At 35.4% G+C, this 27,823-nt stretch overlaps 2 long non-coding RNA genes across 6 annotated transcripts in view; one reads left to right on the top strand and one right to left on the bottom strand.

Annotated features, from left to right (window-relative positions):
- LOC135299240 (uncharacterized) overlaps positions 1-27,823 on the top strand; it is a 273,288-nt gene that overhangs the window by 211,067 nt on the left and 34,398 nt on the right. The gene's annotated exons all lie outside the window — the stretch shown is intronic.
- LOC135300014 (uncharacterized) lies at positions 556-2,931 on the bottom strand. The gene is made up of 3 exons (XR_010361875.1): positions 2,535-2,931; positions 1,760-1,832; positions 556-1,471 (listed from the first exon to the last, which is right to left on the bottom strand). It is a non-coding gene; the product is annotated as an uncharacterized LOC135300014 (long non-coding RNA).

Here is a 27,823-nt window from a genome sequence, read left to right as displayed (position 1 = left end):
TGTGAATATATGGATGGGAACAAGTTCAATGACTAAATATTAAGTAAGCAGACACTTGGAGAATTTGACTGTGTGGTCCCTGTTAAAACAGTTTACAAGACAAATTACTTATTTTCTTGTATTAATACCTTAATCCCATTGTTTCTCTGTGGTACATGCAAGTGTAAAGCTTGCCCTTCATTATGTCAAGCTTTAGATTAGCTAAAATTGAGATAGCTCCTCAGGCACCAATGCTTGAAAAATCTGTGTCTTCTCAATGTGGTTTTGTTGAGCAGATTCTTGCCCAGATTCATTCCTCAGCTTACACAACATTTATATAGCTAAGCCTGCAGAGAACAATGCCTTGTTAAATGACTTTTACAACTGACTGAATTGAACAGATTTATATATATATGGCTCAAGTAGGCAGATTCTGAAATTTAAAATTTAATACTTGGAAAAATCTCAAATGCATTAAAAGCTTAAGAATATTTAAAAACTTAAAAAAAAAAAAGCAGTTTAAAAAGTCAGGAACACTTTGCTTTAATGACATGAAGAGCTCCAGTGGCTTGGAATTTAACCTTTAATTATATCCATATCAATTAACTTCCTGTGTCTAGAGGCATCCAACCCATACATTCCAGTGTTACAAGAAAATCTGTTTGGATTTGAGAACTTTCATAACACTTAAAACTGACTTCATGCACACCCCTGGTATTTTACCAACCTTTGTGTTGGCACTGCATACTACTAGGCAGTAAAGAGTGGAGTGGAATTTTTCATTTCAGCTCCAATATTTGGAAAGTCAGCAAATGCTCATAACTCCGGATGAAGTGAAAGGAACATGTAGATCTTTAACACCCATAAAAATTCAGCACAGAGAAGCACTTACAACGGCTGATGACTGTGAGGATGGAAAGGGGACAGCACTGTTGTTCTCACCTTACAACCACAAGTAGATTTTGAGCCAGAGATGATCAAGAAATATATTTTCCCAGTTCTTTATCACTTCTATTTTAAAATATTTCCCTCTTCCCATCAGGGTAAACATTAAAATTGTGTGGTAATATAATGTTTTAAAGCACAGGAACAGGCAGATCTGGTTAAAAACTCCTTGTATGTTCAGCAGAGGTTTGGGAACCAGCCTTCTGCCTCCTGTCTCTGCCTGGATTACAGCAGAAAACAAAACAGTCTCTATTCAGCAGCAGCTAGAGCAGGAAAAGAAATCCAAACCCAGGCTCAACTGAATTATATCATCTCTTCCAGGTTTCCATCTTGAAATTTGGAAATGGTTTCCTAAACAAAATGGTTTCCTTACTACAAAAATATAGTCCTTCTAAAGTATTGTTAAAAACAGCAAAACAAACAACACCTCCCACAACCAATATCAAACCAAGACAGAAAAAAAAAATTAAAAAGCATTAGCTGGGGGAGATACAGGCTAAGAATGTGATGTTTTAAACAAAGCCATGACATTTTTCTTGTCTTAAACCTGAAAAAAAGAAGAAAGATGAAAAAATTGGCATTTTAAATTTAACTAGACTTTTATTAGTTGTAGAAAGCATTTGCACTTTTGCAGGTGACATTTTGGTTTCTTTAAAGCATTTCATTTGCTAAGGATGAAACTGCCATCTTAATCACACTTATTACATCAGCTGTTTCTATTTATTACTAGTTTGCTCATATTGATTATCTTTATTCTTCTTTATAAAAGAATAATAATAATTTTATTGCAATAGTAATTGCAGAAGAGTAATCTCTACTAAATATCAATTGTTACCTGCAGAATCAGCAAGGTTATTCCACGTTGTTTGGGATCACTGGGATAAAGATAACAGGCACTTCTGTAGCACCTAATCATCCATGAAACAAAGAGTGATAATAAGTACAAATTGAAATCCCTGGCATGCCTAAGGCATTTATCTTTGCTGACAACATTTAGAGTACATTGCTCTAAGAAGATGTTCAGGCAGTGAAACCACTCATCTCAGTAGTGTCACCCCTCTCAAAAATAGCATCAGAAATGTCAGGTCTTTTTTGGATCCCTGTTGGCTTTAATACATCAAGCACATTATGTTCATATAAGACTTTGCTCTTCAATCATTATTTAAAAGAAGAGAAAATAAATTTTCAGACACTTGTGCATTTTTTTTCCTCTCATTTTTGTTGTTCTATATGCAATCAACTCCTGAAAATATCAATGATTATGAAAAGGAAAGAGTTCCAGGCATTCTGCTTTTATGAAAACAAATTCCATTTAGTATTAATTTCCATTTTTCTTTGGTGAACAATGCACTAAATCAGCAAAACAGGGCTGGGTTCAATTAAACTGGTCCCTTTGTCTATTATTTCACTGCATTTTAGTTATTCAGGAAAACCCCTCAAACACACTTTTTTTTCAGTGAAGCATAAAAAAGCTGTAGAAATCATATTGTTTTTTAAAAATAACCTTACTAGACATGAGCATGTAATTCTCACACAGCAAGATTGTCCTAATATACCCAGGTAATTCCTTTTTTAGCCATTTATGTTTCTTGATCTTCTCATGAACATACCTGAGAACTCCGATTCCACTCCTAAGCAAACCTCAGTCACAGGAGGTATATTTTCACAAGAGACTATTTTCTTAGCAGCACTTTAGATGACTGTGTCAAGAGGCATTTTCCCCCTCCTCCCTTCAAGTTGTCATGGATCCAAATTGCCAAGATTTGCAGGTGTTGAGCTTTAGCTGTAAAGCATTTGATCTGCCCACCCACAAAGAATTCCCCTGGACACATATAGATATTGCAGCAGTTCTCCAGCTTGCTCTTGAATATAACAGCTTCTCAGGGTCACTTCATGATAACAAAGCCAGAAAGGAATCCTGAGAGAAGTCCAGATTACCTTATAGCACCTATTATAAATTAAATAGCCTCCTTTTTAGTCTGTTCATTTGCTTCAAACTTCTGGCTCTGTTATAGTGTGAATAAAGCTAATTAGGACTGGTTTGTACTTCAAACAGAGTTTTAAAGATATCTGCACTGAATTAAGCAGAGTAATTCATGGAAATGTTTGAAAGAGGATTTATTACAAAAATCTCACGTTTGTTAATTTGCACACAGGAACAGCATCTAAATTGTAATTTAACAGCATCTAAATTTGTAATTTATCTGCTGCATAGCTGGATACCTTGTGTCAGCCTACACCCAAAAAGACTTCTTTTTGGCCAGCAGAGCACAGAAATAGGTTGAAATCAGTAATTATGACTTTTGATAACAAAACTAATACATATGTGATCTTTTTACTCTAACAATTATCAGTGCAGTCGTGTAACTCTTGGCTGGTTCAGGCAGGTGTCACAAAAATAAACAAGACCTTCAGCTTAGGGTATACTTTTTATTTCTCTTCATTACTTCTCTCAATTCCCTTGGGGTCTGACTTCTCTCGCCCTACTGTTTTTTTCTGCAATTAAGATATTTGTTTTGTTTCAACTAAATGAGGATGGTCTCTCTGTGTCTCCTGTGTCCTCACTTAAAGAGCCTCAGCCTGAACTTAACGTAAATGTGCCTCCCTTACCCGTGATAAATGACAGCCCTCCCTTCCTTCTGAGACTGGGAAGCAGATCGAGTCTCAGGTCTGGTTGGGAATGAGGTTTGTTCAGTCATCATGAAAACTCTTGAGTTTTCCTGCTTTCTGTGGGGTCCCAGAACCCACTTGCACAGAAAAGGCAGACAGAAGCTGCAGGAATACTTACAGTACTTTGACATTTTGATGAACTTGTGTACATAATTTTCAATTTTCTATGTCATACTTGTAAGAGTAGATATTTACATATTGCTATATTTTATAGGTGGCTGCATGTCATAGAACAAAATTATATGTTGTTCTATACTCTAATATTTAATGGATTTATAGTTCAAGCTAAAAAACCCATGGAAAACTTTATTTATTGAAATGTTGAAGTACAGCTTTGACTTCTCCCAGTATATGTCAGAAATCTGTCCAAAAAACAGTAATTAAGAAATATAAAAGATCACTCTTAAACAATCAGAAGGAGTTCACATTATTAATTTTTCAAACCTGAAACAGAACAAGTCCTCCACAGTAAGATCAACATAATATTTCAACATCTCTTTGAAATAGGGGTGGGTTTGTCTTTTATAACCAAACATTTAGAAAGCTTCTCTTCCAAATGTAAATACTCTGTTACATGAAGTTTGTTGTATAAAAATATGTTTAAAAACATCTTAAAGGTAAAAGGAATTTATTTCTTCATTTTCCAGTGAAATGTAGAGTCCACATGTTCAGGTTTTAATAATTAACATCATATATGGAAGGGTGACTGGTTCACACACAAACTAAATTTTTTAATCACTGGCAAGTGGATAACATGTGAATCTTAATTTCAGTCATTTTTGAGAGAAAATTTTCCTCCTTTCCTGCTTCCTCTGTGTAAGCAGATTGCAGGATATAGCTTACATATTTTTAATAAATAATAAAGCTAAAAGTTCACATAAAGATCAGATAGGTTCACTGAGAGGATGGAGAGTGAAAGGTGTTTTCCATGCTTTCTAACGACTCATTTACCAGCTGTTTCTCAATGAAAAGTTCCTTTTATATTGTATAGAGTTATGAAGGGAAGTTGCACGGAAAACACCTCTGCTGTATTAAAAGAAGAAGGTCTCCAAACCTAAAACCCAAACAGTGTCTTTTGGTTTTATGTGGGGCTTGTTTAACTTCTCTAGCCAGTTTGATGAACACTTGGGCAAAAACGGTGCTTGTTGAAAAATTCGCACTTTAGATGAACTAAGGCACCTCACACTCTTGTTCTTTCATACCTCAAAGTAATTCTGCAAGCCAAATCCCACAATGATATTCATTGTATTGTAAAGGTCAAAAATAAGCAGGGGAAAAAGTCAAAAACCATTTCAGAACTTGTTTACATATGAGAGAATAAGGAGAAACAGGAAGGCAGTACAATTTGTTTATCTTTACAAGTCATTTTTTATTAATTTGATGTGCTGTATGCCATCAAAATCAGAGGGTTTCCAAGGTTAATAGTTTATCAGTCAGATTGTATTCAAGAATCTTTAAAATATGGTTTGTGTTAATAAATGAAGTCTGGAATGATTACTTTATTACTATATCCAATGCTTGCTTTATTCAGAAGCAAAATGACAACATGTCATGAATAGCAAGTGGTAGTTGGATAGTAGTCTAAAAACTAGCAGAAGAGGAAAATCAGAGGTTACAAAACTAATTACAATACAGTAATGAAAGGAGAACTAGAGAAATGTTCAGACATCTGCTTTTGAAATTCGCTAAAACTATTAGGACTTGTTCTAAACAAAATGCAATTTTGTTTCTTTATTTTCAGATGACAAATTTTTGGTCAATGGAGAAAAGCTAAACATCCATTAACACACATAGCATTACAATTGATTTATTTAGATTAATTTTACATCTACAGAATTTTAAAAAGCCAGTTTGCTCTTTTAATTAAAGATGGATTTTATTGCATTGTTATTATGTTACCACTGGCAATTAAATAGTTACAATTTTTTTTTGTTCTTGCACCTGAACAATTTTGCAATAAGCAGCAGTAGAGAAGAAAAAAAATCTATTGTATGATTATTGCTAATCATAGATTTATGTTCCCAAAAAGTTTTAGACGTGTGTGCAGGCTGAAAATCTGTGAAAACAGGCTGTTTGAAAACAGTAGACACAGAAAGGACATGGGTTATTTTCTACACTATGTGGTAGTTACCATGATATCTATACCACAAAGTGCATTTACTCCCCTCAGATATTGCCAGAATAATCTCTTCCTACTTTGGCATTTCCCTCCCACTCCTCCTCATCAAACTTTTTTACTGAGAATTGCTAAAGGATCATAAAGTTTCAGTATCAAGCTAACGAAGCTTCAGGGCATAGATTTCCTAGTAAGTAAAATAATGATCAGAGAGACAAGGTCAAATTAAAAAAAAAAGAAAAAACCAAACCAAACCAAAAAAACCCAAAAAACCAAAAACCAAAACAAACAAACAAAAAAACCAAACAAAAAACCCACCAAAAAACCCCAAAACAAAACACACAACCCTAAAAGCTTTATTCATTTCATCAGACTGGGATATCTGGGGCTCTCAGGTTTCAGCAGAGGTGCTAGCAAAGTTTATCACAGAATTATTTTACAATACTATGCAATATATGTGTTAGCTAAGGCAGTAAATATGTCTTTGTTGAAGGGAAGAGAACCTCCAACCCAACACCATAGTCAACAGGGATCAACAGACTTAAAATAGTCTTTCAGTTGCTTTCACCTTGTACAAGGTAACTAATCCAAGAACAAAGGCTTTTTGGAATAACTTTCCAAGGAGGAATAACTTTTGGTATAGAATTCTCTTTGTTTAGAATTTCATCTTTATTCCAGGCTTTGTCTGGATAGTAAAACATTGGAGAATGCTCAGATCAAGTTTTCATTACATTTCACTTTCAGTCTAAGAAAAAAAATCTGAATCGAATGCACTCCGAGTAGAGTATAATGCCCTATTTGGAACACCTCCAGATTCCATGGGATCAGAGCAGGGGAAGAGGAAAATAAGGAAAAAGGAAACAAATCACACCCCCCCAAAAAAAGAGGCTAGTTCTATGTGAGAGATAAAACATTCATTCCACCCAACAAAGAAACAGATTTCAAGGGGAGAAAATATGCCTACAACATCTTACAGCCCAGCAGATAATGGGAATGACAAGTGTGAGCTCAGGTATTTCAGGGCAAGATGGAAAGGGGCAAAGTTAGATAAGTGTATCAACTCACTGTTAAAAGTAACAGTTGTCATTAGCAGGCTATTGTGAAAGAAAAAACAAATGATTTGGCCCAGCTGGCAGTCTGGACTGCCCACTACACTGCCTGCTCACTTCCCCTTGGGTGTTCTGAGCTGGAAGAGTATGGACATTGTAACTGAGGGAAAAGGACTGACTCTGTCTTACTAGTACACCAAGTAAAATATTTTCAAAGTTACTTATAATCCAGTGAAAGGAAGCTAAATCAAGGCATGAGAGGTCTGTTGGTTGTATTTCTTCAAAGTAATGGTATTAAAAATATTGCATCTTGCAGTTGATTCCAACAGTGAATTTTCAGCTCATCTGCTGCTGGTTGCTTCTGTTTCATTCTCTAATAAGCAGAGTCAATAAGTAATAAAGTCATAGTCAGAATTAATTGTGATTACCTGCAGATTTTAGGAATGTAAATGGTATTCCTGTTATTTCCTTTTTTTTTTAATCACTCTGTAGACTGCCTTCACAGTTTCTCTTCATTTAGGGCATGGAGTTAATAATAAAATGTTATCTTCCCTTTATGTTCATTAATTAGGACAGAAATTAAAATTATTTCTAATGCCAATCTCTGTCATATTAAAATTGACAGCTAGAGTTCAGTCCTAAGCAGCTATGTGATAAAGACTTAAATGTCTTTGCATACCAGCATTCAGCTCTAAATGGGTACACTAAATCTCTCTCTATACTTCTTTCTGTAGCCATTCAGTCTGTGTAATAGGAGTCCTCCTTCTAGTTTTGATTTGGAAGAGTTTAAAGGGTTATCACCCATAAACATTTCAGTAACAGTCCAGAGGTATTTTTGACCCTGTTTATGTACAGAAATGTGCTTTAAGCTCTTCCTGGAGCCTTCTCTTCTCCAAGTGTCTCAGCCTGTCTTCATAGGAGAGGTGCTCCAGCCTTCTAATCAGCTTTGTAACCTCTGGACTGGCTCTGTCAGTTCCACATGCATCCTATGTTGGTTATTTATTATTTTGTCAATTTTATGACACAGGGAACATGCTACATGGTCTAGTATCATTTAGGATTTCACAAAATGGGTTTGACTTTGGTTATGTTTGTCAGTTCTCTCAGAGCACATCATCATCCCAATAAGAAAAATCACAGCTATAGGTTTAGTATTGCTATAGGACTGTGGAAATGTTTTTGGCTTATAGGAATTGTGAAGATAGTTTGTAAGCCCATACATCTGTTGAACAGACAAGGAGTGAGGATCCATCTCTGCAGCACTAATCTCTTATCCCACTCATGATTTAGAGTGTACATGATGCATGTCTCAGCTCCAGAAAAGCTAAAAACCTACTTCTCTTTTTTCATCTTAATGGATCCATTTCTACCTTATTTTTGCTTGAACTGTTTCAATCTGTCAAGTGTATGGATCTAAAGTTGGACAACAAAAGAAAAGTTCAAATAGCCACTTGGAACTTAATTAAGTGTAAAGACTAGCATTTAAACTTGCAATATGAAGTCAAGAAAGAAAAGAAAGGATTTTGTAAGGGACATGACAGGAAACTCCCTCCTAAACCTAAAAATACATGGTTATCAAGAGACTGAGGTAATTAAGCTTTGTGATCTCGACTGCACAGAAAGGTAAGGTAACTGCTTATGGCGTGAAGGTAAGTTCTAGAGAAAGCAAGCTGGAAAATCAGTTGGTGTAATCAGGATGAGAAACAAATGTTTTCTTCCTGTGCACATCTCTTACTTACTGTCTACATGGCAAAACCCTTTCTAATTCCATTAAATTTCTGCCTACCACCACAGAGGTATGATGCTTTTGCTGTACCATTTGCACAGAAACGGGATACTTTCTTCAAAACAGTGTTCTTCAGGGCAGTGTCACATGGCTGGTTAGTGCATTAATTACAAAAGTAATATAATCTATGGGTATCTGAATTGTCATTAATTGTACTTCAAAACTATAAATAAATACAAATTTTTTAAAGATCTAATACCACTTTCTGCTATTTTTAAAAGTCTACTAAAGGTTTTCCTTTTTCTCCCCTCCATCCTAGAGTTCTGAGTTCTTAGGGATATATCTGTATTTGAAGAGGATAGATCGTTTCACTCTGTAAGAATAGATTGGCTATTAAAAAAAAAAGGTGTATTTCCTTGTGTGAGACTTTTATGGAGATAAGTACTTGAGAATGGAAAATAATGCAAGTCTTCAGTTTCTTGAAAGCTGTTTTGATCTTGAAATCTAGCTGCTTAGTTAAATTTCACAAATATATTGCAGTAATTCAAATGCTTTTATCCCACATAATTTACAAAACCCACTGGTTCTGTAATTATGTTTATCCTTCAGAAAGATGATTTATCTCTTGGTGTTTAACCAAAAGAATATTATCCATTATGATGTTCTTCCCTTGATATATATACTTTGTCTATGTATTGTTTTTAGACTTTTACTAAGAATTTCATGAATTTCAAAAGTGTGGATATTCATCTATTTGCAAATTATATGTCTGTATCATCTTTCACGTCTTGTCTTCACAGAGAAGAAACTGCACTGGTTTCTGGGGGATTGTTTATTACTTATACTATAGTTTTAGGCAAACTTACTTTCTTGAAACCTGTTGCGCTTTGTGAAAGCACAACCAAAATCAATTATGTGTGACACAGTTTCATTTTCTATATACAACATTCTGAAGTGCTCTCATATAGGTGTGAGATATCCTCCCATTTCCTTTGGGGTTTATAGAAAAAACCCAAATAAATCAACAAACAAGCAACAACAACAAAAACAACAAAAAACCCCCAAAACCAACAACAAACCAAAACCACCCCAAAAAAACAACCCCCCCCAAAAAAACCCTCAAAACCAAAACAAACCAAAAAACTCCCAAAAGATCAACCAACAAAAAACCAACCAACCAACAACAACACAAAACCAAACAAAGAAGAAAAACCCCCGAAAACCAAACCTGAAAGAACTAAACCAACTAAATAAAATCAAACTAAATCAAACCAACAAAAAGCCTTAACTGTAATCCCCAAACAGAATAACCACTCAGGAAAGTTAAATGTTTAAATTATAAATGTGGATAAAATGTATATATATATGTGTAATTTATATATAATGTTATAGCATCAAGATTTTATTCCTCTTGTTTTTTTTTCTCTCAAATGTTTACATTGGGATATGTCTATCCTGGAAGATTTCTTGGTAACACAGTGCTGAACTGAAAGGCAGTAGGGACTGTTGGACCTCCTTTCATATGTCCTTGAATAGCAGGAGAATTCATCATATTTCTTGCAGCATAGAAGTTTTAGAGGAAGTATCAAGCAGCACATCTTGAAATAAATCTCAAAGTATTGCAGTGTTTCTTGTGTATCAGATCTCTGAAAAAAACCCCTGTCACTATACTGTCTTCCCAACAGAATATATGTGATTAAATATGCTGCAGTATATATGAATATGTTACATTCCATATTAACTTCCATGTTTGTGTCTTTCCAAGGATGCATTCTCATAGCCTCACTCTGGAGCTAGTGTTCTTTAAACAAACAGGTGTTGAATTGAAGAGACAGTCCAAAACCTTTGCACTGCAGTTATCTCCAGACTCTTGATTTGATCTTTGAATAGAGAAACAAGCTGTATAATTACTAAGTAGGCTTCTTTCTGTTCATGTTCACTTTTTCTTATTTTATTTGACCACTTCCAATATCTTTAAATGAAGTTTTGAATTGCAGAGTATCAAACACATGCTGAGAAAAATGGTTTTTCTTACTAACATATGTATCAGTTTACAGGTAATTTCCTCCTTTAACAGCTATCAAAACTGTGTAATATGTATTCACACACCACCCTCATCCCCAAAATTCCTTTCCTCAATCTCTCCTACCAAATTTCAAAACAAAGCATGAAAGCCTTTTATCATCTTTCATGTGGAGTTTGTTTGAACATGTTATCTTCTACATGTATATATTTTCAGGATAGCTGTACCTTTGCAGGGCTAACTTCGTTAACCTCACAGTTCCGTAATAATTTCCAAAATGTAGCTGCTCACTTGATTAAATAAAAGTACTAGTGATCCCATTACCAGAATGAAAACACATGCATCATAAAGTGTTGGAGAATAAAATTGTTGTCTCTGTCTAGATGGCTGTTTAATAAGTAAATAGCTGTAATGAATAAATATACTTGAACAAAAAGAGATACATTTGTAAATCCACTAAAACTTCAGCTGTCTGGAAGCAGGTTCACTGAATATTCACCAACAGCCTGAAATTTTTGTCAGACTTCATTACTACTGTCAAGGCTCATTAAAATACAAATTCTGGGGTTTTTTGCATTGAATCACTGTATGTTTAATTTCATATATTTTTAAAGGATCCCTAACAATCCTTTTAATATTCCAGGGACTAGCTTGTGCTCTTTGGAAATATGAAATAGTTTTTAAAAATAGCACATTTTCTGTGCTTCCTGGATCCATTCTGGTTAGATGAAATGAGGAAAAACTCCAGCAGACTCTCCCCCCTACCTTAACAGTTTTGTTTCCATAAAAGTTAGTAAATTTAAGTATTAATTAAATAATATGAAGTTGATTATAAAAAATATGAGTTTGAAATGACATAAAAATAAAGTGTAACTCTTTTACACTCAAAGTTTATTTCTACTGGAACAGAGATGTTGGTTAATTATGAATGGTAATATTCATCCCTACACAGGAAAAAGGGCAAAGTACAAGGACCATTGAACATTGCATTTTTCCAATGTTACCTAATTATAAGAACACCTGTGCTGAATAACTTTCAGCTGATCTATTTGCAGAGTGTTTAATAGTCCTTAAAATTCCTCATTTCTTAACAGTAATGGGCCAGCAATGTTTGCACATTAAGTTGTGTAAGAAGTACTTTGGCAGAAGCTGCTCAAAATACTTGTTTTCCTACATTATATTTAATCAGTACTTCCTAGCAGGGTGCATACTTGAGATTTATGCCAATAGTACATTAAATTTTCATGGATATTCTGGGTCATTTTTGTTAAGGGTGAAGTGTTTTTTCTCTGCTACAAAGAACTCATTCTAGGGAAAAACCCAGTGACTCACCTACTCCCCTCAGAGAGATTATTTGCATGCCAAAATGCATATATACTTCTAAATTGCTAAAATAGAAAGTCTTTGTCTCATTCTCCCTCTCTTCCTTGTTCTTTCCGGCTTTTTATTTTATTTTTTTTCTTTAGTTGCATGGTACTCCTCATCCCTCAGTATACTGGGAAAAACTAAATATCTTCAATATCAAACTCAAAATTAAACATCTTCAATATCAAATGGTAGTTTGTCACTACTATTGTTTCTAGAGAAATCTGGAAATAATTATTTCTGGATTCTGAGTATTTAAGTGTAACAGAATTTTTTTTCCCCAAGGCTTAGCAGTGAGTGATCATTACAAATGCAGACATAAATGTTTATAGTAGCTCTGCAACAGTCAGGCTAATGGCTATTAATCATCTTTTGATTGCTCATATCTGTTAAGTTCCTCTGAAGTGAAATAAAAAACTAGTTCTAGCAGTTAATTAGATGAAAGTCAGGGAGAGGAAAGGAAGTCAGGAAATGCTTTTAAAGTTGTTTAACTGCCACAATTGCACAAAAAAATCTTTTGGTTTGAATAACTCCGCAGTTTGTGCTGCCAAATCAAGAATTTAGCAGAGGACAACTCTGAAGGGTGTTGTGTGCTTTTTTTAAGTATGTGTGAGGGGGAGGTAAGATAAAATGTTGCGGTGCAGACAGATTTGTGAATTCAGAGATAAGGTTATTGTAGAAGTTTCTGCAACCTGCATTATAGAAAAGGTTATGCTTTGACCATAATGATCCATTCTGAATTTAAGATCTATAATTTAAACTCTATTTTCCTCTCATCTTGGAATTTCTTTGACTGCTACTGAACTGCTCCTCCTTCGAACACGTGGCTATATCCCAGGCTATTCCTACCCATAATCTCTTTTCTTCAGTAGTTTAATGAGATCATGGGTGATCCAGTTTTCACTGACTGTAAAACTTATGTTTGTCTATTTGCATCAGAGTATTTCCATGGCAAGGAAAGGCTTCTGTGCAAACTGTCTTAGTAGCTTAATTATGGGAAACTCTATATGTTGCTTTATCTTTGTGTTGGGCTGTGTTTTTAAAGTCAGACTCAGAAAGCCATGATGTATCTGTGTAAGAAAAAAACCAAAACTCTGGCATCTTAAACAAATATAAAAATCTGTTACATAAAATTATATAAGGTAATAATAATTAAATGTTTAGGAGGTTCTTAGTTTCATCTGTTTGAAAAAAGAATGTGAGTGGATCTAGATTTCAAATTAGAATCTCCTAAACTTGAATTCATTGTTGCTCACGTTCTAACATAGACTGAACCATAAACAGATTTTTTTAATGCCTGCAATTTCCCAGTGGCGCCTGTGATAAGAAACTCAGAAAGGTAACATTTTCACTGCACAATTACAGTGTATTTTAGAGGGCAACAGCAAATCTGAATTTGACTTTTAATACTTTTAATACTTTTAATACTTTTAATACTTTTAATACTTTTAATTTGTACTATATTTATAAAGCTGTGAGTGCTGATGGCTTAATTTAATTACCTAATTTCTCAAAAAGGTAATTAAAATTTTTTGGTTTATATTATTGTGACATTGTAGTAGCTCTTTCTGTGGATTGACATTTTTAGATGAAATGTGATTTTCCATACATGATTCACAATACTTGGGAAATCTTTATTGATCTTATTGTCTATTAAGCGAGTGATGCATGTAATAGGCTTAACCTTATTTATGGATTCCCAGTCCTCCTGCTATAATAATTGCTCTTAGAACTGCTACTTGCATAGAATAAATATGTATTTTTGTTTAAGACAGGTGTAACCTGACAGCTTGAGTTCTTTCTAAAACTGGAGCCTCTGGTCGTATACTTTCCCCCTTTGCTCCAACTTCATATCAAAATGTCATCTATACAGATGTTCATATACTCTAGCCCTTGAAGAATATGTGTGTTTTCTGCTAAATCAGCCTTATTGATGGACCTAGACCAAATGGCAGTTTGAGAAAGAGCATATTGGAAAGGGAGTGTTATATGCACCATGTATGTGTGTGCTATGGGTTTTTAAAGACATGTGCCAGACTACTGCAGATGTAAGTGCTATAAGAAAACATTTAGTATCAACCAGCTCTTCTGGAATTCACTTTTGTAGGTAGTGGAAAATATTCATTTCATATATAACAACTGTACTTCTTTAATTCAATATAGACAAGAAAATTTCTGGGGTTTTTTATTTCTTTTTCTTTTATTTCCGTGTCACGAGTGTTTACCTTCTGCTAGTTTTCATTTCTTGCTTTGGGCTTGACCAGCCATATTCCTAGGGCAAGTGAGACATTCCCAGGGCTGTGACTGACGTAGCAGCTATACTTATTCTGGACATTACCCACTCAACTCAGTACTCCCCTACCCATGTAAGATTTTTCTTTGACTCTCTCAATTATAGCATTTTTGCACAGTTCAAATGAAAGAAAGCTGTTGGTCATGCTGAATACCCTTCAGACGGGCACTTTTCCCAGGTAAAATTTTGACAGATGTCTTTTCTGTCACATGTGCATATGCTCAGTTCATGTTGGAGAAAATAGTCTTTTACCTTAGTTCAGTCTTACTTCTCTTTCAGTTTAGATAGCACTATTCTGGCAACTTGTGGCCTTGTATTCTTGTTGCCAGCTTCAATTCAGTACTTGCTTTTCCTTAAGACTGATACTGCCTCCAAGGTAATAATGCCCATCATTCCCCATGAAGAATTTTTCCCACTCTAGTAATTTTCCTTCCAGATTTTTCAAACTTGACGGGTGTTTTTGAACACTGTAAGGTAATAATATACACTGTCAATCTTATCTCATTCCCCAAACTCTTTCTTCTCTTGCCTTTCTTTTAGTTTAAGAGACTATTTTCTGTCTGCTCTGACTTTGAGAAAAAATTTCAGATAGCATTTTAGATTCTTTGTCGTGTTTCTTCTTGTCTGTCTTGGTTATAGCGTGAGGAAAACTGACCTATTCGTATCAGTTTAATTTTGAGTTAGACATTCTCGCACATTTGGCCTTTTTTACTGCATTGTTAAGCACAAACTGTGCGCTTTCCACAATAGTGGCTAGCTAAAAATAAGGATATAAAATATGGAGGAAATTTTGGAAATGACAGAGTGTTTTAGGTGTGGTTTTTTTCCCTAAATGTATCTGACAATTTAACTGGATGAACTGGAGAATTGAGGAAAATAATAAAGAGAGAGACTTGGCCATTTTCTGTGTCTCAGGGCAGGATGTGTTTGTGAACCTGGTCTCATCCTTAGTTACATCTTTGTGGTCAAGTGCTCTGTTTAGGTATCATTTTAAGATTCTCTTTTCCTAGTATTTTTTTTTATGTGAATAGTTCTGCTTTGGGGCAGGAAGAGTCATTACTTCTCAGATGAGTAATATTAGTATAGTCCCAAAAGACCTTGACAAATATATTTTCCTGTTTGTTTATTTTTTTGTTTTTCTCAGCAGAGATCTCTTACTTTTCTTGGTTGGATTCTATTGGAAGTGTTGATATATAGCCCATTTATCTTTTAGGTGTTATACGATAAACTTTCATGTGTCTCTGTGCAATGTTCTTGAAATAAAAAAGAGAAGTTTCTTTGGACCTTTTATAGTGAGGGGTGATTGAGCTGTCCTTCTTTCAAAGCACCTATTTTAAACTAGGGGCTTAAAAATACTTGCAATAATCTTTTGATTCTGCCTCAGGTGGTAATGTATCATTTTTCTCTATTTGGATAGAGGTACCACTGAAAAATCTCAAGGCAGAATTTCACCTGTAGCCAATTTTGGTGTTGCACATTTCTTACTTATTTCTTCCATTTACATTCTATCAAGCTGTCTTCTTGCCTTGTAAGAATTATATATCTAAGACAAGCTTAGAAGATGGGGTGTTGAAGAAAAGTCAAAGTGCAGATTAATTAGATTAGCTTAATTAATTAAAGATCCATTAATTAGAGATTCATCTTTTCCCCTACACACTTGTTTCATACTTGTTCTACAGCAGTATATGTTAATTTAGAAAAATAGTACTCCTATGTGAAATTGTAAATAAATGCTGAGAATTGTCTTTAAATCTGACACCTCAAAAGAACAATGATTTGCACCAGGAGGTGCTAGTCAGTTATGATGTTGAATAAGAAAGGATATCAGACTCTATAAAATCTGTATCATTAAAGTGTCATTTAAAATACTTTTTTTGAGAACTAGCACAATGATGAAAGAGAGAATAGTATAGACATTCATAGAATCCCAGAATCATTTAGATTGGAAAAGACCTCAGAGATTATTGATTCCAACTGTTAACCTAGCACTAACAACTTCCTCACTAAACCACATCCCTAAGCAGGACATCTTGACTTTTTGTGAATACTTCCAGGGATGTGTGTCCAGTGATGTAATTCCACCACTTCCCTGGACAGCATGTTCCAATTGACCACCCTTTCAGCGAAGAATTTTTTTCCTAATATCCAGTCTAAACGTCCCCTGGTGCAACTTGAGATAATTTCTTGTCATCCTGTTGGTTCTCCTTGGGAGAAAGCCCAACCTCCACCTCTCTACCACCGCCTTTCAGGTAGCTGTCCTTTAAGACACTTCTCATAAGAATTGCTCTTTCACCAGCCTAATTGCCTTTCTTATAATCTTATATCCCTTCAGATGCGGGGATCCCTGAGCTGTGCAGCACCAAATGTGCCTCCCACCAGCCTGCAGCACATCATGCAGGCCCTGTCTGTAGGAAGGGTTACCCCATTTTGGTCATTCAAGCTGTTACTCGATTCCCTTACTAGAAAATAGTTTTATTCATCATTTTTACAGTTGAACAGAGAGGATGTTTACATGAGAACTTCTTGCTGCACTTTTAGATAAAGGCAAGGTGATGCAGGAGGTGTAATTGCTGGAACCAAAGGGGAGTTACCTGCAGAATCCTCCTCTATAATGAACATGCTGAGGTTACCCTGCAGGCAAGAGATTTGTCCAGCACACACTGACGTGGAGCCTAAACTCCACATGTGGCACAGCACCACACTGCACAGAAGTTTCATCCTACTCAGGTTAAATGTTTTGTGGCCCACTAACTACTCTATATACAAATGGTCTTCTGCTCAGGATTACTACAAACCATTATTTTCAGAAACTGTAGACAATTCTGTATGTTCACTATTGTTCTTGCTAATAAAAGGATCGAAAATCACACTGGTTTGCAAGATAAAATGTCCTTTTCAATATTGAGTGGTTCCCTCCAGGTGAGGGTTAAGGCACAGAAAAGAAAGAATGAAAAGTCTTGGCCTCATCCTTTGCCTGTGGTGTTCTTGTTTGGGGAATAAAATATTCAAGTCATTATATTGTCAATCTGTCAGCTTCTCTGTGCATGAAGGAAGGATTTGGAAACTGCCTAAGTAGGATGTGAAGATGTAAGAAGATCAGGTTCTTTTTAAATTCCCAGAATAAATTAAAATTATTTTGATGGATGTCAACATTTTCTCCCTGCTTTTATGGGAAAAAATAAACCCAAAAAAGGTTTAATTCCACTTTTTTTAAAAAAAATTTTTTTGGAACAAAGTATCACTGTTGTAGATTAGCTTTTCTTTTTTCCTGGACCATGAGTTCCTTAACAGTATTAACTGAGGGAAATTTACATTCTGAAATGTGTTCATCTCAGAACTAGACATGCCTGACCTGCTTTGATGATGTGTTGCAGGATGACAGCAGGCATTTTAGTGGTGCAGTCCTGTAAGACATCTTCAGATTGAGAGTTAACAATAGAGCATAAACTTGTTTCTTAATTGCCATTATTCTATGCTTTGGGCTTAGGAAACTGGTTTAAATATAGTGTCACAGCAGAGTGTTATGATATTACTATTAATAAAACAGTAACATTTAGCTTATTAGGCAGCATTAGAGCTCAAGTGCTTTACAGAAAATCTAGGAATGGGAAGACTGAGTGAAGAGGTAAGTAAATCTAATTTTAACCCCTTCAAAAAATCCCAGTTTACTTCTTCCCTAGCATCTCTTAAAATTGAATGGTTGAACTTGAACAGACATTTTTATTTGAATGGGGGTGTTTTTAAGTCACTTCTCTTATGAAACAACTTAGGGAAAAAACTTGTGCCACTGTACAGTATCAGCAGAGGTTCCCAGCCCTTCTCTAGGAAAAGCTATTGTAGGTAATAGATGCTGCTTCTGAATTAAGATATATTTGGCCATGTGCTGCCCTCGACTATGCCAGTGGAATTTCCAATGCATCAAAGTCCATGAAATGGCTGATTTTCCAGTGGTATAATTGAGGACAGATTTTGTCTTACTGTTAGTGGAGTACATAGGCAGTGTAAGAAAAACATGAAGTCTTTTGATCTGCTTATAACCTCTGGTATAAGTATGTGGAGTGATCTGGCAGAATGAAGCTCTTCTGCAGGTTATTTCTGCACTCTTAGTTATGAGATCACTGTCCAGCAGATTCTTTAATTCATTATGCCGTGTGCTACACTATTACATTTCATATTGTAGCCCTGGGATTGTGTGTCCTCTTAACCTTTAGAGTGGTTTTAATCTAGGAATTTTTTCCCAGCAAGGATGTACTGAAAATCTGTAGAGACTAATAATTAAATGAAAAGATCTCCTGACAGGTTTTGGTTTTTCTGGGTTTTTCGGGTTGTTAGCTGTTGTTTTTTTTTTCCCTTAGTTTTATTTTGTGTTTTTCGGGTTTTTTAAAAATTTGTTTGTTTGTTTTTTAGGGGAAATTTTATGTTAAGTAATTAAAACATTTTTGGCTCTTTATATCATGTTGACATTTTAAATTTACAGACATTTGGGAAATTTATGGAAACATATAAAATTGCTTTTGGTGTTCTTAGCAGAAAAATTCATCACTGAATATTACTCTTTTGTCTATTAAGATCACAATAATTCTGTCAGGATTTATATAGGAATGTTTTGGTTCAATCTTAAAGACAGACTCTCTCTCAAGCAGAGTTCTTGTGCTGGATCTGTACTTTGTAGTCCACAGCAGGGCCACGGTAGTCAAATCCATTCTGGTAATACAAAATAATGGCAGGAAGAAATCACCTGAATACACAAACTCAATTGCTCAAGTCAGCCCTGAAAACCATGGAGTGTGTGGAGAACCTTTCTTACCTGTGAACCACTGTGGAAGTGCTCTCTCCTTTTGTGTTGGTGCTATGATTCTGTGGCTCTTTGCCAAAAGTTTTACAGACTTGAGAATGCTGCCCCCCTTTCTTTCACCTTCATCTTTGTACTGTAAATTTTCATCAAGTGTTTTGATGTGCACTGAAATACTAACAGGGCTGATATTAAAGTACCCTTAGTACCTGGGTGAACATCACTGGGATCAAGTGGGAATTAATTTAGCAGAGATATTTTTTCAAGCTTTATAATGGATTTGTCTATTTGTCTGTAAACCTTGCTTCTTGTTTTAATCTTTGCATCTGAAGGAGACAGATGTGTTTCAAAATTCTGAATAAATCTGTAAGGCTCTTTCACTGTCACTATACTTCTATAAATGCTGCCCTTTACATATACTTATTTCAGAGTTTGGTGGGCAAACTACAAACTGTCCTCAATTTGGGTTTGTTTCATTTTATTGGCAAAGTACAAGCTGGAGACACCTGAGATCTGGTGGAAAGAAAACAAGTGAAAACTTTCCCATGTGAACTCTTGCGTTCAGCCTCTGGTCTCAGCAGGAAATGGGACAGCAGGAGTTTCCTTCATGGGATCAGGTTTTCTGGCAAGCAAATTTTCAACAATTTCTTAACAATTTAGAAGCTCAGTGAAGTATATTATTAAGTGGAGATAATGGCTTCTGCAACTATATTAGGAAAAGTTTGGATTTGTTTCCTTTCAAATGCATATCTGTTTGTTGTTCTAAACAAATATGTCAGATATTATTCTTGCTGTCACTGGTCCATTATCTCAACTTATAACAATTTATTTCTGTCTTTTCTTGTGTGGAGTTTTTGTTTGTTTGTTTGGTCTGGTTTTTCTTTTGGTTGATTGGTTTTAATAGATTTTTCAGGCTAGAAAATTGATTAAAGTTTACTTGTAACTCATCCTAAGCAATTTGTGACAGAAAACTTTTTGCCCAAGTTACCTCTCAAGTACATGTATTTCCATAAGAATTACGCACAATTCATCAATCCTTGGAAATTATTTTCGTTAGTATGGTTCCTGCAAAATAGGACTGTGATAAAATAGGATTTGACACTATAAAGGCATACAGATATGCCTAGATCTATGTGGAGAAATATTAGAGATGCTTTCCAGGTCTGGGTTGTCATTTTCAGGACAGATCAGTGTCCTCATGCCTTTAGAGTAAGAAACCCAAAAAGCTTAATTGACACAAAATACTTGGAATTCATAGGATAAAAAAAACTCCAACGAACTAACATTGGCGGGGGGTCTCACCATTTCAGAATGAAAACTTCATGAAACATTTTGGACTTTATTGATTAAGACCATTGTATAGTAACATGAACCAGACCATGACATGAGTAACAAAGTGATTTGATTTCTGTCCTGGAAAAGGCTATAAAATATTGTTCAACTTTATCTGTGATAATTTAATTTTAGTTCTTAAAACTGAACTATTTCTATGTCTAGATGGTACCCAGACAAAAGGAACCAATTCCATCTAGCATTTCAGAGAATGAAGTAACAAGTGAAATAATAAGATCTAAAGGATTGACTTGGAGTGAGTGCTGCTTAGAAAGGAGAATATTAGTGATTTGAATGAATCTGAATAGCTTAACATTGTGCAAATCAACTCTGAGATGCAGAGCAATAGCAGTTGTATATTGAAAATGGGTAGGAAAGAACCAATTTTCAATGAGAAATCAGTAAGATTCCCAACTTTTAATTTTTTTTTTTTTATTCTGGAAGTTCTTTACAGTGTCTACAAACTGTAAATATCTACAAGCCTGCAAAGCCTTTTTGTCTATTTGGCACGAAGCTGGTAGTTCCTGCTCTATGCCAGCCTTTATGCCATTATTTCAGTATTTTTTAAAGTTTTTATCAAACTCTTTCACTTTTCTAAGACACAATCTTTGTATTTGAATGCTATGGACCCCTCAGGAAATACGTGATGGAGGGAGCTGGTGCTGTTCAGTTACTCAGCTGAGCAGGAAACCTTTCCTACAGAGACTATTTTCTATCTTAAATCAGATCTACACATGTTGCAAAATGTCTATGTGGTAATTAACAGTATCTGAGAAAGATTATTGATAGCAAAAATAATATTTGGCAACATTTAATTCTATACTTTAAAATAGTTTTTGCAAGTTATATTTCCCTGTGTTTATGTGAAAACACAAAATATCTTCATTTTCCGAGGGTTTGACATACTTGTTATGTTCAAAAAACTTAACTTTAGCTCAGTTATCTCAGTAGGTATCTCAACATCTGCCCCTCTCTTTCCTTCTGTCAGTTCCACCCCCTGCCCCCAATTTCAGATGTAGTTTCTCTGAACAGGTCTTTATCTGCAGCAAGCATGTTCAGTCTGTAAGGATAACACTGACAGTCCCGTCTCTTCCTGGCTGGAAGGATGGACATTATGTGCAATGCAAACTGACATGGGGTGTTAGGATATTTAGTGCACACAGAATTAGATTCCTAAAGTCTGAATATGTGCATACTCTGTCTTTTCAACAGTTTGCAACTCAGTCAAAAAATCAGACTGATTTTTCTGAGGGAAAACAGGCTGGACTACTTAACAGCTGCTCTCAGGCAAAAATTCATAACCCTGCTTATCAACAGTTAAATAGTGAAACATTGAAACTACTCTTTGTCAAAATGTCAAGTTTGAGATTTAACGTTATAAAAACGTACTTTCCCCGGTCCAATTTTTTAATGTCCATTCTGACTGTGTTTTCCTCAAAAGCTTGTGGCAGCCATCCACCATAAAGAATAGCATCTCAAGTAGTTACATGTTAGGAAAGCTTTTATAAAGGCAAATGAAAATGGCTTCTTTCAGAGGGAAAAGATGATCTTTCTGAAAGGAGACCAGATAAACAACCTGCTTCTGAAAAAAGAAATGACCTAGCACAGTACAAGGAGTGCTTAATAACTATTTGCATCATTAGCAGTTAGAATTCAAATAACCTAATCAGGATTTATGTATATATTGCTGCAAATATTCGTTAACATGAGTAGATGGTTCAGAAAAAAAACCCCAAAAAACCCACTGTGCTAAGGGAACAATAAATAAATCATGTCAGAGTATGATTTTTCATCTTGAATTCATAAAAATCCTGTATTATTAATAAAAATCTTTACTGAACTGGCATACAAAGCAGAGCATAAGCTGTTCTGTATCTATCAGGACCATAATTACTCTGCTAGGCAATACAGGGGTTAACTGTTTGTTGTTCTCATTAACAGTTGCAGAAGGAAATGGTCCTTCACTAATTGGCAAATGCTGGCTTAACAAAACAAGGCTGGCCTGGGACACTAAACAGCACACGTTAAGTAATCAGAGAAATTAAGAGAAAATGTATATATGATGGCAATACAGATGTTACTCCTTTCAAATCAAGAGGAAACAACTCAAAGTGATGGAAAGGGTTGAATCTAAATTTCCTGGAGTTCATCCCTAATTCTGGTGACTTCTGAGCATTTTCAGAGAGAATGAGAGAAACTGAAAATAGTGCCTGTATTGTTTTAGTGAACGGCATTTTCCATTTAGTCATACGTAAGGATAAGGTTCTTTTTTATTCCCTAAATGTAAGGAAGTGAAAGGAAAAATGTAAGTTTGATTGGGTGTCAACAAATCTTTTTCTCAAATAGAATGTAAAATAAAGTATAATTAGTGCATTCACCTCAGACATATGAAATGGAATTTGTGTTGCATTGTATCTGGTCTACTAATTACAGGCAAGGATTTGGGTATCGAAAACAGTGGCACAGTACAGTTAATAGCCTTGATGTTATCAAAAAGAATGTATTGGGTTCCAATGTTTTTAAAACCTTTGCTTCTAAAGTTGTTTTTTGCTACAGAAATGGTATAGTATTAACTGCCAGAAACATAATAGATCATCTAGGAGACCACAAAATCTTTTGAGATTCTTGTAAAAATATGTATTACAGTAAGATGTTAAAGTTCAGATGGAAAAGTGTGATATAATTTGGTATAAATGTTCAGGCAGATAATACAGAATAATTTAAAAGATCAGGAGTTGTCTCTCAAGAAAAGAATATGATATGTGGTGTAAGATTAGTAATATTAAACATATGATGCAAGATGAAGTACAAACATCTGTATGACATAATGCATCAGAAACATTTTGGTTCTGGTAATTTCTTAGGTTGATTTAGGTGAAATAGAACAAGAGAAATCAGTTGATGTTGACTGCTTGGTTATTACCCCACAAACTATGTATCCCCCCACAGACCTGAATTTAACAGCCAGCAGAGTTCACTGTGTGGTATTTCTCTGTCAGACACATGCCCTGCTGACACTGCAGACGAGGTGAAACCCTCAGCTGTGTGAGCGTCAAGGCTCATGTTTATTCCAGCTGGCTGCAAATGGTAGAAGGAAAATATTACTGCTGCTAATATTCTTGGGACATTGCATAGTATGCTTTCTGAGCGGAAGCACAGACAGGGGCTATTTCACCTCAGTTTTCTCAGAGGAATTGTAAATTACCCTCATGAGATACTCAGTAACACACACAAGATCAGCTGTTTATCAGCCTGTTTCAGAAGGGTTAGTGTAATGGATTCTACAGAAATTTTCACTCCTTGTAATTTAAAATATGGCTCCAGGAACACCAATATATGAGATTAAGTGCAGCAGACTTTAAAGAAGAAAGGGGTTTTACCAGCCAGCAGAGGAGGAAAGGGCAGAACCTTTTCCCTTTAAATTGCGAGGTTTAGCTAGATTAGCGAATTACATTTCTACCAGCAATCTGGCCAGGAATTGCTGGAATAGGAAGTAAAGAAGATGGGGATAGCGAGATAGAAGGGAGGAGATCCTTCCTCTGGCTTCATCTATGCAGAAGTTGAGAGAGTTTCAGTACGAACCTCAGTCTTTCATGACTTTGGCTTCCTCATTTGAGATTGTTTGGAAATTTCTTCCCTGTTACTTCTCAGTCTTGCGCAGCCAGAATAAGAATGAAGTCTGATGCTTTTCTGTTTTGCATGTATCAACCTTTCCTTTTAAAAAATTGTAATTATAGTCATCAGTTTTTATTATGACTGAGAAGAGAATATCCCTTGTCATTGTATTGATGTCATTTTCACCCCTAGGTAAGATATTTGGTAAGTGTAAAATTTCAGGCAGGCAAGCTTTCCTGAAAAGGGTTTCAGCCCTCTTCTTAATGGTGGCTGGGAGTGATTTTAGAAAGCAGGCAACAACAGAGACGAGAATATACTGAGCTCCTACAGCCATGAGAAAGGCATTGATTTTCAACCTCATCAGTGCCTCATGCTATGAGAGAAAAGCAGAGTACAAACAACCATCTGGCATCAAATTAAAAGATGGTTGTGCTGGTAGTACTTGCTTGGAATAATCAAATGAAAATTATGGTTTTCTAAAGTCTAGTTCAATACACTACTGTAGTCTCAGGCAAGTCAGCAAATATGTAGATTAATTCAGCCTCACTTCTTGCTTTTTTTTTATTCCTTGCCTACTTTCAGACAGATTGTATTTATTGCATAGGCCAGCAGTACTCCAATCTACAGCAGGTTCATTCCTTAAATGTCAGTTGATTTCATGAGCTCACATTTAACAAAAGAAGATGCAGAGTAAGGGAGTCTCAGGTATTTATGTGTAACCCAAACTGGATATATAATACCTTTCAAAGTACTGGGTTGAGATAAAAGGGAAAAATAATAAATGAGGATTCTGATTAGCTCTTGCTCCAGATTCTGGGAAAGAAAAAGAACAGGAGATGTTAGCAGAACACACACAAAGCCATGTACACCTTAGTCTTACATTAGCAGCATGCAAGGCTGTGAGACTATGCAGGCAAACTGAAGAAATTCCAAAAGTATGTGTTGGCAGGCTTGGGAAAGGACAGATGCTTAGCAGACATGTATTCTGAAGACTTTCTTTATTTTTGTTGTCCCATCCAGAATGTAGTTATATAATTATGTGTTGAGCTGGTTTTTTTTGTTGTTCATGAATGCACTATATAAATGGTAAACCAAAAATTTGATAGTTTCTCTTGTGCAACAATCAAAAATCTCTCCCTTGTGTGATGCTGGGAGAACTGTTCTGTGCCATAAGATTTCAGTGGTGTTTTTAAAAAGGACATTTGTCTGAGTCTCTGAGTTCCATTATGGGAGCAAGCCTTATCTTTCTGTCTATTTGTAACATTAGACAGAAAATCACTTTTCTTCTGATATGATGATGTGTCCAAGACAAATTTCTGCTGCAGCCGAAGTCAGGACAAAGCACGTGCTGCCTGCAGGGTAGAATTTTCATTAATGTCTTAGAGCAGCACTGTCTTCTGGAAAGATTCTGTGTTTCAGATCTTGCTTAATATGGATGTTTTAATACAGACCTACTTTCAATGAAAGGGCTGCCTCAGGAGCAGTATGCCTACTGTTACAAAGATTTAGTGGGCATTTTCTGGCAAAACCCCTTTTTTGGTCTGTTTTTTTTTTTTTTTTTAAATCATTTTAGGTATGACTTCAGGGAAGACAATTCAAATTTTTTCACATGAATATTAGTTATTATTATAAATTATTACTTAATGATTGGAAAAGGTGATGAAAAAGAATACAGATATATATAAAGATTTTTGTAAACCTGGTGAAATTCCACAAGACAAATTTCAGCATTGAGAGAAGATTATTTTTATAATTTGTATTTTTTCTGTTTTGATGAAATCTAACTCAAGGATAGGATTTTTATAATTACCATTGATGCCGAGATAAAATTTTAATTGTTCCTTTAAAAGTTGTCCTTTATCCTCTCCAAACTCCTAGTAGAACCAGTTAAAGGCTTCCTAATACAATAATATTTAACACAAGCAGTGAAATAAGTAGGTGAAGTGTCTTAGATATTTTTTTTAGTATTAGAAAATGGAAACGACTATTATCATCACATTACCATAATATAACTTCCATAATAAGCTACAGAGTTTTTAGAAAGGTACCGAGTTAAACTGGAGTGTGCTTGTAATATGGGGAGTTCACTGAGCATGGAGCAAATAGGAATTTACACTAGTGCACTAGAAGACAACTCCCAAAGATTTCTCCTGCTCCTGAGATTAAGTTGCATTTCTCCTCTTTGGGCACTGAGCAAGGAGAGCTCCACCCACACCGTGGTGGATGACTCCTCAGGCCTGGTACCATATGGTGACAGCACACAGCACACAGCACTGACAGGTCAGGCTTCAGCATTCCATGGTGGAGCAGAGGCAACGTGTCCTTTTCCAACTGCTTAGTACTGACTAGCTCATCCCTGAATTGCTGCTGTTCTGGGCTGTTTGCCCAGAAGTCTTCCCAAGAAAGACTAAACCCTGACAGCAAGAGAAATCGTCATCCATCTGCCTCTCTGTGGGGAGAGGAGAAAACTCAGCTGCAAAACTGTGCTCGTTGTAATTCTCTGCAGTGAGAACACACCTGTAAACATGACAAAATGGCAACGTCCCTGAAGTACAGCGGGAACATCTGTTGAATTCAGGTGTCTGATCATGCCAACCAGTGATGTGCACAAGGAGTGAGAAAGGGGAGAGTAGGAAAGACCAGTAATGTGCAGAACAGAAGCTTGGTATCCATTTTGTCACAGTAGAATTATCATTTTTGTGCCACTATTGATAAACTGTTACCATGTCTAATAAATAAACCTCAGCCGCTAAACTGATACAGTTTTTGTTTGGTTTTTTTTTAAGGATGAACAAGAGTGGCTTTGGATCTCTCTCACAATGGTGTCATTGCTGGGGTAATTAGGTTTTCTGTGCTCGCACCAGAACTTCAGTTTTATATGTTTGCTTCCCCAGTTACTTGCTAGCTAAAAGGGGAAATTTTATCATTGAAAGCTTAGGAAGAACTAGCATGTAGATATAACTCTTGGGTAATATGATTTTCATTAATGTGATGTTTAGAATATAGGTAATGGAATGGTAACTCCAGTGAATTTTTTCTGAAAGGAGAGTGAAGAAGAAAACTGTCATGTCTGAAATTGTTGTAAAGGGATCAGAATCTCCTCATTTGAATCTGCTGCTATGTGTGTGTTGAGTTAAAAAATAGATGTTTAATGTAGATTTTTTAAGAGAATATACTTAAAACTGCAGAATTATTTCAAATAATATTCCATTTTGAATACAGGTAACAACCAGTGAAACATAATTTTGCATTTGTTCTAGAGAGCATAAAGTATTGAAAGGAAATGACTGAATTAATACTGTAAACATTGAATTTATATCAAATGCATCATTGTTCTCTAGTCTACATAAGTAATTAAAACTGGAAAATAGGATTGCAAATAAACCTTTTGATATGACATAAACTAATCTACTGTAAACAAAGGATGACAGGCTGAACCATGCCTTTCACTAATCTGATTGTGAATGAGTTTTACAGGCACAATTGTACAGTGAAACTTACTTTTAAATAAATTATATTTTTTGTGCAATAGAATAGATTTTTTATGGAGGCATATTTTATATGCATCAATCAATGATGGCTTAAAGCAGTGACTCATAAAGCTGATTTTATATGAACATGTATTTTGCATATCATGTAGGAAGGACCAAAAAAACCACCATATAAGGTAATATATGAAATTACATTAAGTATATCTCTGTTTCATGTTAAAGATCTTTTAGTTAATATCACATTTTAGATTTAAAAGCATGGCATTTCTTCTAATCAGCAAGTGCTGAAATGAGAAAAATTCTTTAATGTTTTGAGTTGGGGCTTTCACAAATAATAGGTGGTGCCTTTATCTACTGCCCTTCCTTTTTGGAGTTACAAAGCAGCTTAACCAGCAGTGGAAGAATGCTACAACCCAGCTGTGTTTCT

This window comes from Passer domesticus, chromosome 4 (genome assembly GCF_036417665.1).
Source record: "Passer domesticus isolate bPasDom1 chromosome 4, bPasDom1.hap1, whole genome shotgun sequence".
NCBI lineage: Eukaryota > Metazoa > Chordata > Aves > Passeriformes > Passeridae > Passer > Passer domesticus.
The sequence above is the reverse complement of the archived record's forward strand: the minus strand, read 5'-3'. Positions and strand labels throughout refer to the sequence as shown.